Raw genomic sequence first — 12060 nt, 5'->3', positions numbered from 1 at the left:
GCTCTTGCAAGTCCTTTGCTGTCTCTGATAGAATTACAATGTCATCGGCAAACCTCAAAGTTTTTATTTCTTCTCAATGGATTTTAATACCTACCCCGAATTTTTCTTTTGTTTCCTTTACTGCTTCCTCAATACACAGATTGAATAACATTGGGGAGAGGCTACAACACTGTCTCACTCCCTTCCCAACCACTGCTTCCCTTTCATGGCCCTCGACTCTTACAACTGCCATCTGGTTTCTGTACAAATTGTAAATAGCCTTTCGCTCCCTGTATTTTACCCCTGCCACCTTTAGAATTTGAAAGAGAGTATTCCAGTCAACATTATCAAAAGCTTTCTCTAAGTCTACAAATGCTAGAAATGTCGGTTTGCCTTTCCTTAATCTTTCTTCTAAGATAAGTCGTAAGGTCAGTATTGCCTCACGTGTTCCAATATTTCTACGGAATCCAAACTGATCTTCCCCGAGGTCGGCTTCTACCAGTTTTTCCGTTCGTCTGTAAAGAATTCGTGTTAGTATTTTGCATCTGTGACTTATTAAACTGATTGCTCGGTAATTTTCACATCTGTCAACACCTGCTTTCTTTGGGATTGCAATTATTATATTCTTCTTGAAGTCTGAGGGTATTTCGCCTGTCTCATACATCTTGCTCACCAGATGGTAGAGTTTTGTCAGGACTGGCTCTCCCAAGGCCGTCAGTAGTTCTAATGGAATGTTGTCTACTCCCGGGGCCTTGTTTTGACTCAGGTCTTTCAGTGCTGTGTGAAACTCTTCACGCAGTATCGTATCTCCCATTTCATCTTCATTTTCATCCTCTTCCATTTCAATAATATTGTCCTCAAGTACATCGCCCCTGTATAGACCCTCTATATACTCCTTCCACCTTTCTGCTTTCCTTTCTTTGCTTATAACTGTGTTTCGATCTGAGCTGTTGATATTCATACAAGCGGTTCTCTTTTCTCCAAAGGTCTCTTTAAATTTCCTGTAGGCAGTATTTATCTTACCCCTTGTGAGATAAGCATCTATATCCTTACATTTGTCCTCTAGCCACCTCTGCTTAGCCATTTTGCACTTCCTGTCGATCTCATTTTTGAGACGTTTGTATTCCTTTTTCCCTGCTTCATTTACTGCATTTTTATATTTTCTCCTTTCATCAATTAAACTCAATATTTCTTCTCTTACCCAAGGATTTCTACTAGCCCTCGTCTTTTTACCTACTTGATCCTTTGCTGCCTTCACTACTTCATCCCTCAGAGCTACCCATTCTTCTTCTACTGTACTTCTTTCCCCCATTCCTGTCAATTGTTCCCCTATGCTCTCCCTGAAACTTTCTACAACCTTTGGTTCTTTCAGTTTATCCAGGTCCCATCTCCTTAAATTCCCACCTTTTTGCAGTTTCTTCAGTTTTAATCTACAGTTCATAACCAATAGATTGTGGTCAGAGTCCACATCTGCCCCTGAGATGTCTTACAATTTAAAACCTGGTTCCTAAATCTCTGTCTCACCATTATATAATCTATCTGATACCTTCTAGTATCTCCAGAATTCTTCCATGTATACAACCTTCTTTCATGATTCTTGAACCAAGTGTTAGCTGTGATTAAGTTATGCTCTGTGCAAAACTCTATGAGGCGGCTTCCTCTTTCATATCTTAGCCCCAACCCATATTCACCTACTACGTTTACTTCTCTTCCTTTTCCTACTCTCGAATTCCAGTCACCCATGACTATTAAATTTTCGTCTCCCTTCACTACCTGAATAATTTCTTTTATCTCATCATACATTTCATCAATTTCTTCATGATCTGCAGAGCTAGTTGGCATGTAAACTTGTACTACTGTAGTAGGCGTGGGCTTCTTGTCTATCTTGGCCACAATAATGCGTTCACTATGCTGTTTATAGTAGCTTACCCGCACTCCAATTTTTTTTATTCATTATTAAAGCTACTCCTGATTTACCCCTATTTCATTTTGTATTTATCACCCTGTATTCACCTGACCAAAAGTCTTGTTCGTCCTGCCACCGAATTTCACTAATTCCCACAATATCTAACTTTAACCTATATATTTCCCATTTTAAATTTTCTAACCTACCTGCCCGATTAAGGGATCTGACATTCCACGCTCCGATCCGTAGAACGCCAGTTTTCTTTTTCCTGATAATGACGTCCTCTTGAGTAGTCCCCGCCCAGAGATCCGAATGGGGGACTATTTTACCTCCGGAATATTTTACCCAAGAGGACGCCATCATCATTTAACCATACAGCAAAGCTGGATGCCCTCGGGAAAAATTACGGCCGTAGTTTCCCCTTGCTTTCAGCCGTTCTCAGTACCATCACAGCAAGACCGTTTTGGTTAGTGTTACAAGGCCAGATTAGTCAATCATCCAGACTGTTGCCCTGCAACTACTGAAAAGGCTGCTGCCCCTCTTCAGGAACCACACGTTTGTCTGGCCTCTCAGCAAATACCCCTCTGTTGTGGTTGCACCTACGGTACGGCCATCTGTATCGCTGAGGCACGCAAGACTCTCCACCAACGGCAAGGTCTATGGTTCATGGGGGGTAAATTAGCTTACCACGCCTATTTTCATTCTCTGCTTTCGTATGGCATCATATTCTGGGGTAAAAGAGTGTTCATTGCACAAAAGCGTGTAACCAGAATAATTGCTGGAGCGCATCCAAGATCATCCTGCAGACAATTATTTAAAGAGCTAGAGATCCTCACTGTAGCCTCACAATATATATATATATATATATATATATATATATATATATATTCACTTACGAAATTTGTTATTAACAGTCCGAACGAATTCAAAAGTAATAGCAGTGTACATGGCTACAACACTAGGACAAAGGATGATCTTCACTACTCAAGGTTAAATCTAACTTTGGCTCAGAAGGAGGTAAATTATGCTGCCACAAAAGTCTTTGGTCACTTACCATTGCATCATAAGTCTGACAGATAGCCATATAGCAATTAAAAGGAAATTAAAAGAATTTCTTAATGGCAACTCCTTATACTCATTAGATGAATTTATGGGTATAGTAAGTGGGTAATTCCCCCCTCCCAAAAAAAAAAAATTAAAAATATTAAGTGTCATGTAATATTTTGTGTAATGTAATATCTTGTATGGATACCTTTTATTAACCTGACACGTTCCACATCATTACGAAGTGTCGTATTCATGATCTATGGAACAAGTACTCATCTAATCTACAATGTGCATTAATATCCGTACCATGTAATCACGTCATATACCACAGCGCTGGGTCCGTATTTCTTGCATTATTTATCGCACGAAAGTTGCGTTAACAATCGCCGATGTACCTGAGCCTAAGGTTACGTTCACAGTGGCAGCGACAACGGTCGTCAGATGCCACGGCCAGAGGTCGCCCGATAACATCGGCCGACAGCTTGGCCACAGCGCGTCCGATCTCCCTCTTCAGTGTTTGATGGGGCCAAGGAGAGGTTTGATTTTAACCTTCAAGGATGAGATGAATAACACAACGTCTCTGTGTGCTTGGAGACGAGTGCTACAATGCAGCTTTTGCTATTAGAAAGATGCCGAATGCATGTGCATGAGCTATATATCTGTCTTGAAAAGAACGTGGCGAGTACTGTATCCTCTGTCTTTAGTTTCTGGAATTAACAGACACGTTTTACAAACATATTACATGAATGAGAAATCTTCTGTTACTTACTCCAGACGATTCGTAGTAGCCTTGAAAAGCATAATTAAAACACCCTGTTTTGCTGAATTTATTTTAAGTTGTGCAGACATACGTTAATTAACCTTCAGCGGCTGTCATTCAGAATACTCGTGAAAGACAAACATAAAACTTCGAATAAGATACTCTGAACACCTAAAACACTGAAAAGTGGAAACGGATATGCCACATTTGCAAACCACTTCATGTAAGAGAATCACCATCCTACTGGCGCAAAAACACCACTAAGCTGAAGTAATAATTTCTAGGCAATTAATGTACACCTATTACAACCCACAACAGTTTCACTGCAGCGACTTTAAGACACCATCCCTTTCAAGTGAACAAATTATTTTTGAGGTTAAATTTCCAACAAAAATTTTGCCTGCTTGTGATTCGCAATAAACCTGCGATTTCAGTCCATATATTCTGAATTATATCCAGATTATATATGTCATCCTCAGGATAACACAATCTCCTTCTTTGAATGAAATTGTCAGTTTTCACAGTCTATATTTCGTGTTACGTCAGCCAGTATTACTTAAGAAAACGAACTGATTTGAATTTAGGCCGGCCGGAGTGGCCGAGCGGTTCTAGGCGCTACAGTCTGAAACCGCGCGACGCTACGGTCGCAGGTTCGCATCCTGCCTCGGGCATGTATGTGTGTGATGTCCTTAGGTTAGTTAGGTTTAAGTAGTTCTACGTTCAAGGGGACTGATGACATCAGAAGTTAAGTCCCATAGTGCTCATAGCCATTTGAACCATTTTTTTGATTTGTATTTCATCGGTTTTCGTCCTAAGTCTGTACGTTCGATCAGCTACATTGTGATTGTGCACATAGTAGCGTACTCATTTTAAAAATGGCTCTGAGCACTATGGGACTTAACTTCTGAGGTAATCAGTCTCAGCCGGCCGGAGTGGACGAGCGGTTAAAGGCGCTATAGTGTGGAACCGCATGGCCGCTACAGTCGCAGGTTCGAATCCTGCCTCGGGCATGGATGTGTGTGCTGTCCTTAGGTTAGTTAGGTTTAAGTAGTTCTAAGTTCTAGGGGACTTATGACCACAGCAGTTGAGTCCCATAGTGCTCAGAGCCATTTGAACCATTTTTTTCATCAGTCTCCTAGAACTTAGAATTACTTAAACCTAACTAACCTAAGGACATCACACACATCCATGCCCGAGGCAGAATTCGAACCTGCGACCGTAGCGGTAACGCGGTTCCAGACTGTAGCGCCTAGAACCGCACGGCCACCCCGGCCGGCTAATTTTAAAAGATCAGACATATTCGTCCGATGTCGGTAGCCAGCGGAATCCACCGATATCGGCGCCACTGTGATCGCAGCCTAAGGCTAAATGTTCGTCTTTTAATGCAAATTTTGTGCAACAAATAAGGCAAAGCATATGGACCCAGTGTTGTAGTATATGACGTGGCTACACGGTGGGGAAATTAACGCAGAACAGAAATAATCCAGACAGTAATAGGCGGAAGATGAGCTGACCTGAACAGTATATTGACAGTCTTTCAAATATGTACGTGTAAGTTCATGGACACTGTGGAAGTTGGAAGTGCATCCAGAAGAGCCAGGAAAGTATATATTTTTATAACTTAGCGAGAAGAGTCAGAAATATTTTAACCACTTGTGGCAGATGTCAACATGTAAAAGTCAACAACAAAACTAGCAGAGGACTCAACAGAATACCATCCCAAAGTAAGAGATGGAACTAATAGACATTGATTTATATGGGCAAATACCAAATGCAAAATGAGGGTACAGTCATGTCTTTGTTAGGGTAGATCTCTTTTTCAGAATTCATAAACGTCTAATCTATAAGAGAGCAGCCATAAAAGTGTGGGGGGTAGAAACTCCGTGGAGTTGTCCGGAACAGTATCACTGCCCTGAGTTAGCTCATCTAACGTCAACAGACCTTCAATTAGTTCACTCTGATGAGTGTTTGTGACAACATGCTTTGTACCTTGTAGAACAATAAAATATATTTAAATGGAATCATACGACCTGTTAATTGTTATTATATTTTACTACTATCATCATTGCTGTACTTCCTACGTAGTGCCCCAGAAATTTCAACCACGCTGCATTTAAAATGTAAAATTCCCCACACCAGTCTGTTGTCCTACAATGCAGCAGCTCCCTTCAGCTCAACCATTTCCTACTCTGAGGGACATCAATCTCGCCTCATTGTCAAGCCTGTGAATTCCATGAACTTTCCGTGCTTCAGTATGGTACAATTTCGCCAAAATCTGGGCAAAGTATCCAATTCAGCAGTGTGTAGTGAACCGATGACAATGCTTCCATTGTTTCCACATCTACCACGCCAAACTCACGTCACTTCACACCAAACTGGCCAATTAAATATTTTGATTTGCCTGTGTGCCTTATCAGGGACAGCACTGTAATGATGCCAGGTTACTATTTGCCTAGAAATTCGGCTATGACAATGAATGTGATTCCAGCTGAACAATGGCTTCCTGCTGTACCATTTCTTAGTAGAAATAGTACTTGAGCTCCCATGTGGGAAATAATGACACTTATCCCCATATACACTCTTTAAGTCCAAACCAATTTACAACAATTTACTGCCTCATGGACAAAATAATATGGGTTCAAGTGATCTTCCTGGACATAAAAGCAAACTACCCGACACATACTATGTTTTCATGCAGCATTCGCCCATATCATCTGCATCGCAATTGCTGCCACGTCACCTAAGTAACATCACATCTACACCCCTCACCCACGTTCACATGTATCCACTAGCACTACACATGATGCTCACACACTGCAACTACTCTATGCATGTGTAACGTCCAAATTCAACAAACTGCCTCAATAGATTCATTACCTCATGAGCATACCATGTACTCACAGCATCCAGCAGCTCCCGTGCAGCTGCCGGTCACGCCCACCTCCACACTTGGCTCATGTCTATTGCAACGCATATTCATTTATCTCCTCATGACACAATCCGTCCGAACGCTTCCATACCTGCTACGCATATTGTGTCACATTTCTCTTTCCCATGTTATGAGTGTATCTCTTTGCCACTTTATGATGCGCTACTCCATGACACCTCTGCTCATGCTGCATCTACCGTGTCAGGCAGTGCTTACCTCTTGTTGCTGCCAGCCTCACATAACCATGACCCTTATCATTCTGCATATCCTCAGCAAGACTCCATCTGTTGAACATGGACTCGCCTATGCTGTGGTTCACTCTTAGTGAGTGCATAATGCAGTCCACAGGCATCACTGAGGACATTGACAAATTTGCAGTACTTCTTAAGCACCTCAGTGATAACGCCGATCCCATTAGTGACTTTCTGCTTGATGTCCACACACAAACAAACAAATACAAGTCTGTCAAGGCCCTACTGTTTCAACGCCTATCCCACTCAGCAGAGGAACAACTTCATCTAGTGATAACTGAACCTCACTCTATCGCAGAAGGCCTTTCACACTGTGGCACGAGCTTCACCTGCAAACTGATATGAGCCTACCCTGGATTATCCCCTGTGGAATTTGTGACTATTAAAACTGCTAAAGAGCATTCAATCAGCGATGCTCATGTACAAGGATGCTTCACCATATTTCAAACTATGCATGGCTGACAGAATGTTAGCGCTTGCACAGAGTTGCCTCTTCATTAATTCTCATTGTAAATGCGCTACAGCTGACAGCATCCCCACCTAAATTGTGGCAACAAAAGAACCCAGCTGAGCCTAGCCAACACACTGCCTGTGATCTTGGTCACCACTGTGCACTTCCTACCACGCAGAAGCCAGCCACCCAACGTCTACTGGACTCGCTGAACCTTACATTCACTACTGCTCCATGAGGTTTTCTGGGTACCAAACATAAAAAAATGCCTACAGTGCAGACTATCACTGGTGCGCCTCCGCCCAGTCGCTGATCCTTACCTGCCAGTAAAAACAGTGCGGGTCGGCTGGGCACTACACCCGCTAGCATGCTCTGCCTCTGCTGGTTCCACCCTCACTTTAGCTCTGACACACTACGTTGCATACAGCCTTGTTCATACCCAAACTGATCTCACGGCCTGGTACCAGTGCATCAGGTCACTCGTCCACTTCAGGTCTCCACAAATAATCACTTTTAACACCATCTGCTGGTCTCATCTACTACCAGATGGCTCTCGCCTCTTTGTTTAAGATGCACAACTAAATTCTTTCCTTCTAATCAACAGAGCTATTGTCAGCTGATTACACAATCTCTCACTCTTGCTACATTTTCACCTTCACCCATGCAACTTTGCACAGCTAATGACTGGGATACTGGTGGTTGGCACCACCTCCATCACCTATGCCCTGGAAGTTCTTGGTGGCTGAAATGGTGGAACCCATCTTAGTAGTTGTCTTCCTCAGGCCTTACTGTTTACTCCCAGACCTGAACTGTGCTCTGCTCCTGCACCACGATGGCCAACAGCTGATCAGCAGCAAGTCCAGTGACTCACTTCCTGCGAATTATATGCCATCATGTCCTACTTCGCAGTCAGAGACGCCCCTCGATGTTATCTTGAAATGCCAAATGCTTACTGGTGAGCTCCACATGACATCTGTCATGCACTCTGAATTGTGGTATTCCAACTGAGATATGCGAGCAGCCAATGACATTCTCCATTTATGCATCGTCAAGACATTTAGTGAGCATCATACAGCACAACAACAACTCACTGTTCTGCCACATCTACACCCATTGCCTGATGATGAAGACATTGCGTCGGCCTCGAAACAGTTCATTCAAGTTCCATTACCTAAATGTTCTCACCCAACCACACCCAGTGTTACTGACAGTGCCTCTGCGACCAGGTTGTCTGTTGATGATGGTGTTACAATAACACCTATCACTATGTCCTCAGATCCCACATCACGCCGGACCATCTGGCCACAGACTATTTGTACCATCTCCGACAGGATAGTTCACTGCATCAACAACAACCCCAGCCTGCTAGTCTGCCATCATCTTCGTTTCCTACCTCCCAACAAACTGAAAGCGGCAAAAGCCACCATGGACAAACTCTTGCATGCTGGTATTGTACAGAGCCATCCAAAATGCCTGGGCTTCTCCTATCAAGCTCGCTGATCGTTTTTGGAATACAACCTACGACCAGCTTAGAGACAGAAGTGATGACACTTTCTGCAGTACGTGGCCATCATTTTGCAGGACAATGCTCAAGCACATACAGTGCAAGCTGTTTCTGATTTGTTTGACTGATGGGGCTGCTAAGTGCTGTGCCACCTACTGCATGCCCCTGACTTAAGCCCTCGTAAGTTCAACTCAATTTCTAAACTGGAGGAAACACTTCATAGCATTCACTTCAGAACTGCGACAAATTCGTCAGGCAATAGACTGTGTCGCTCGAGCAGTTAACACAACTGGCACGGCTAAGAGTCTCCTACGACTTCCACATCGCTGGCAATGGGTTATACACAATTCTGGTGACTACTCTGAAGGTCAGTAAAACTTTGAAACACGTATCTATTTTGCGCGAGCTGTAAATAAATAATTGCCATTATTAAAGTGCCGACCCTCGTACTTGGCGACTGTTTGGCAATTATCTGTACTTCAACGCCCTGATTGTAATAGACAGCTGCCCTGTACTGAACTTACAAGACTTCGCATATGAACTTGCTGGTTCAAAAAATGGTTCAAATGGCTCTGAGCACTATGCGACTTAACCTCTGAGGTCACACGTCGCCTAGAACTTAGAACTAATTAAACCTAACTAACGTAAGTACATCACACACATCCATGACCGAGGCAGGATTCAAACCTGCGACCGTAGCGGTCGCGCGGTTCCTGAGTTTAGCGCCTAGAACCGCACGGCCACTCCAGCCGGCCGAACTTGCTGGTACTACCACAGTCAGTGTTACTGAATGTAAAAGGATCTATTTTCGGATACCTATGGCTGATGAGGATATACCAAAAATTACAATAATCACGTCATTCGGTCGTTTTTATTTTTTATTTATGACTTAAAGGTTAAAAAAAGCGGCTCGGACCTGGCAGAGGTTTACTGACAGCCTGCTATTTAATATCTGTTATGATTACCTAGTTGACGTGATAATTTTCTCGCAGTTTCCTGATGAACATGAGATTCATTTACGTACCATGTTGGGCAAGTTAGTGGCACAATTAATAACAACATATGACAACTACAGTAACTGTGTCAACTTCGTTGGACATTTGGTTGACACTTTGGGGATATGCCCCACGCTGGAGAAAAGAAACAAATTCGCCTCCTCCCTCATCCCTTGGACCATCAACACCTACAAAGTTTCCTCGGAGTCATTAATTTTTACAGGCATCCCGGCAAACGAGCATGACGTGGACGCCTGAAATGAAAACTGCCTTCGAAAAGTTTAAATCTGACCTCACACAAATTGTCACCCTCGCCCTTCCGTCGCTGGACGCACACCTCGTCATCTACATCTACATCTACATCTACATGGAGACTTTGCAAATCACATTTAAGTGCCTGGCAGGGGGTTCATCGAACCACCTATACAATTCTTTAGTATTCCAACGTCGTACATTGCGTGGAAAGAACGAACACCTATATCTTTCCGTACGGGCTCTGATTTCCCTTATTTTATCGTGGTGATCGTTTCTCTCTATGTAGGTCGGTGTCAACAAAATATTTTCGCGTTCGGAGGAGAAAGTTGGTGATTGGAATTTCGTGAAAAGATTCCGTCGCAACGAAAAACGCCTTTCTTTTAATGGTGTCCAGCCCAAATCCTGCATCATTTCAGTCACGCTCTCTCCAATATTTCTTGATAATACAAAACGTGCTGCCCTCTTTGAACTTTTTCGATGTACTCCGTCAGTCCTATCTGGTAAGGATCCCACACCGTGCAGCAGTATTCTAAAAGAGGAGCGACAAGCGTAGTGTAGGCAGTCTCCTTAGTAGATCTGTTACATTTTCTAAGTGTCCTGCCAATAAAACTCAGTCTTTGGTTAGCCTACCCCACACATTTTCTATGTGTTCCTTCCAATTGAAGTTGTTCGTAATTGTAATGCCTTGGTATTTAGTTGAATGTACGGCCTTTAGATTTGGCTGATTTATCGTGTAACCGAAGTTTAACGAATTTCTTTTAGCACTAATGTGGATGACCTCACACTTTTCGTTATTTAAGGTCAACTGCCAATTTTCGCACCGTTCAGATATCTTTTCTAAATCGTTTCGCAATTTGTTTTGATCTTCTGATGACTTTATTAGTCGATAAACGACAGCGTCATCTACAAACAACCGAAGACGGCTGCTCAGATTGTCTCCCAAACCGTTTATATAGATAAGTAACAGCAAAGGGCCTATAACACAACCTTGTTCAACGCCAGAAATCACTTCTGCTTTACTCGATGACTTTTCGTCAGTTACTACGAACTGTGACCTTTCTGACAGGAAGTCACAAATCCAATCTCATAACTGAGACGATATTCCATAAGAACGCAATTTCACTACAACCTGCTTGTGTGGTACAGTGTCAAAAGCCTTCCGGAAATTCAGAAATACGGAATCGATCTGAAATCCCTTGTCAATAGCACACAACAATTCATGCGAATAAAGAGCTAGTTGTACTTCACAAGAACGCTGTTTTCTAAACCCGTGTTGACTGTGTGTCAATAGACCGTTTTCTTCCAAGTATTCATAATGTTCGAACACAATATATGTTCCAAATCCTGCTGCATATCGACGGTGATGATATGGGCCAGTAATTATGTGGATTACTCCTATTACCTTTCTTGCATATTAGTGTGACCTGTGCAACTTTCCAGTCTTGGGTACTGATCTTTCGTCAAGCGACCGGTTGTGAATGCTTGTTGAGTATGGAGCTAATGCATACTCTGAAAGGAACCTAACTGGTATGCAGTCTGGACCAGAAGACTTGCCTTTATTGAGTGATTAAAGTTGCTTCACTATTCCGAGGATATTTACTTCTACGTTACTCATGTTGGCAGCTGTTCTTGATTCGAATTCTGGAATATTTACTTCGCCTTCTTTTGTGAAGGCATTTTGGAAGGTTTTGTGAAGGCATTTAGGAAGGCTGTGTTTAGTAACCCTGCTTTGGCAGCACTGTCTTCGATAGTATCTCCATGGGTATTGCGCAGAGAAGGCTTTGATTGTTTCTTGCCCCTAACATACTTCACATACGAGCAGAATCCCTTTGGATTTTCTGCCAGCTTTCGAGACAAAGTTTCGTTGTGGAAAATGTTATAAGCATCTCGCATTGAAGTCCGCGCTAAATTTCGAGCTTCTGTAAAAGATCGCCAATATTGAGGACTTTGCGTCTGTTTAAATTTGACATGTTTGTTTCGTTG

Source organism: Schistocerca americana, chromosome X (assembly GCF_021461395.2).
Source record: "Schistocerca americana isolate TAMUIC-IGC-003095 chromosome X, iqSchAmer2.1, whole genome shotgun sequence".
NCBI lineage: Eukaryota > Metazoa > Arthropoda > Insecta > Orthoptera > Acrididae > Schistocerca > Schistocerca americana.
This window is presented reverse-complemented; position numbering follows the sequence as displayed.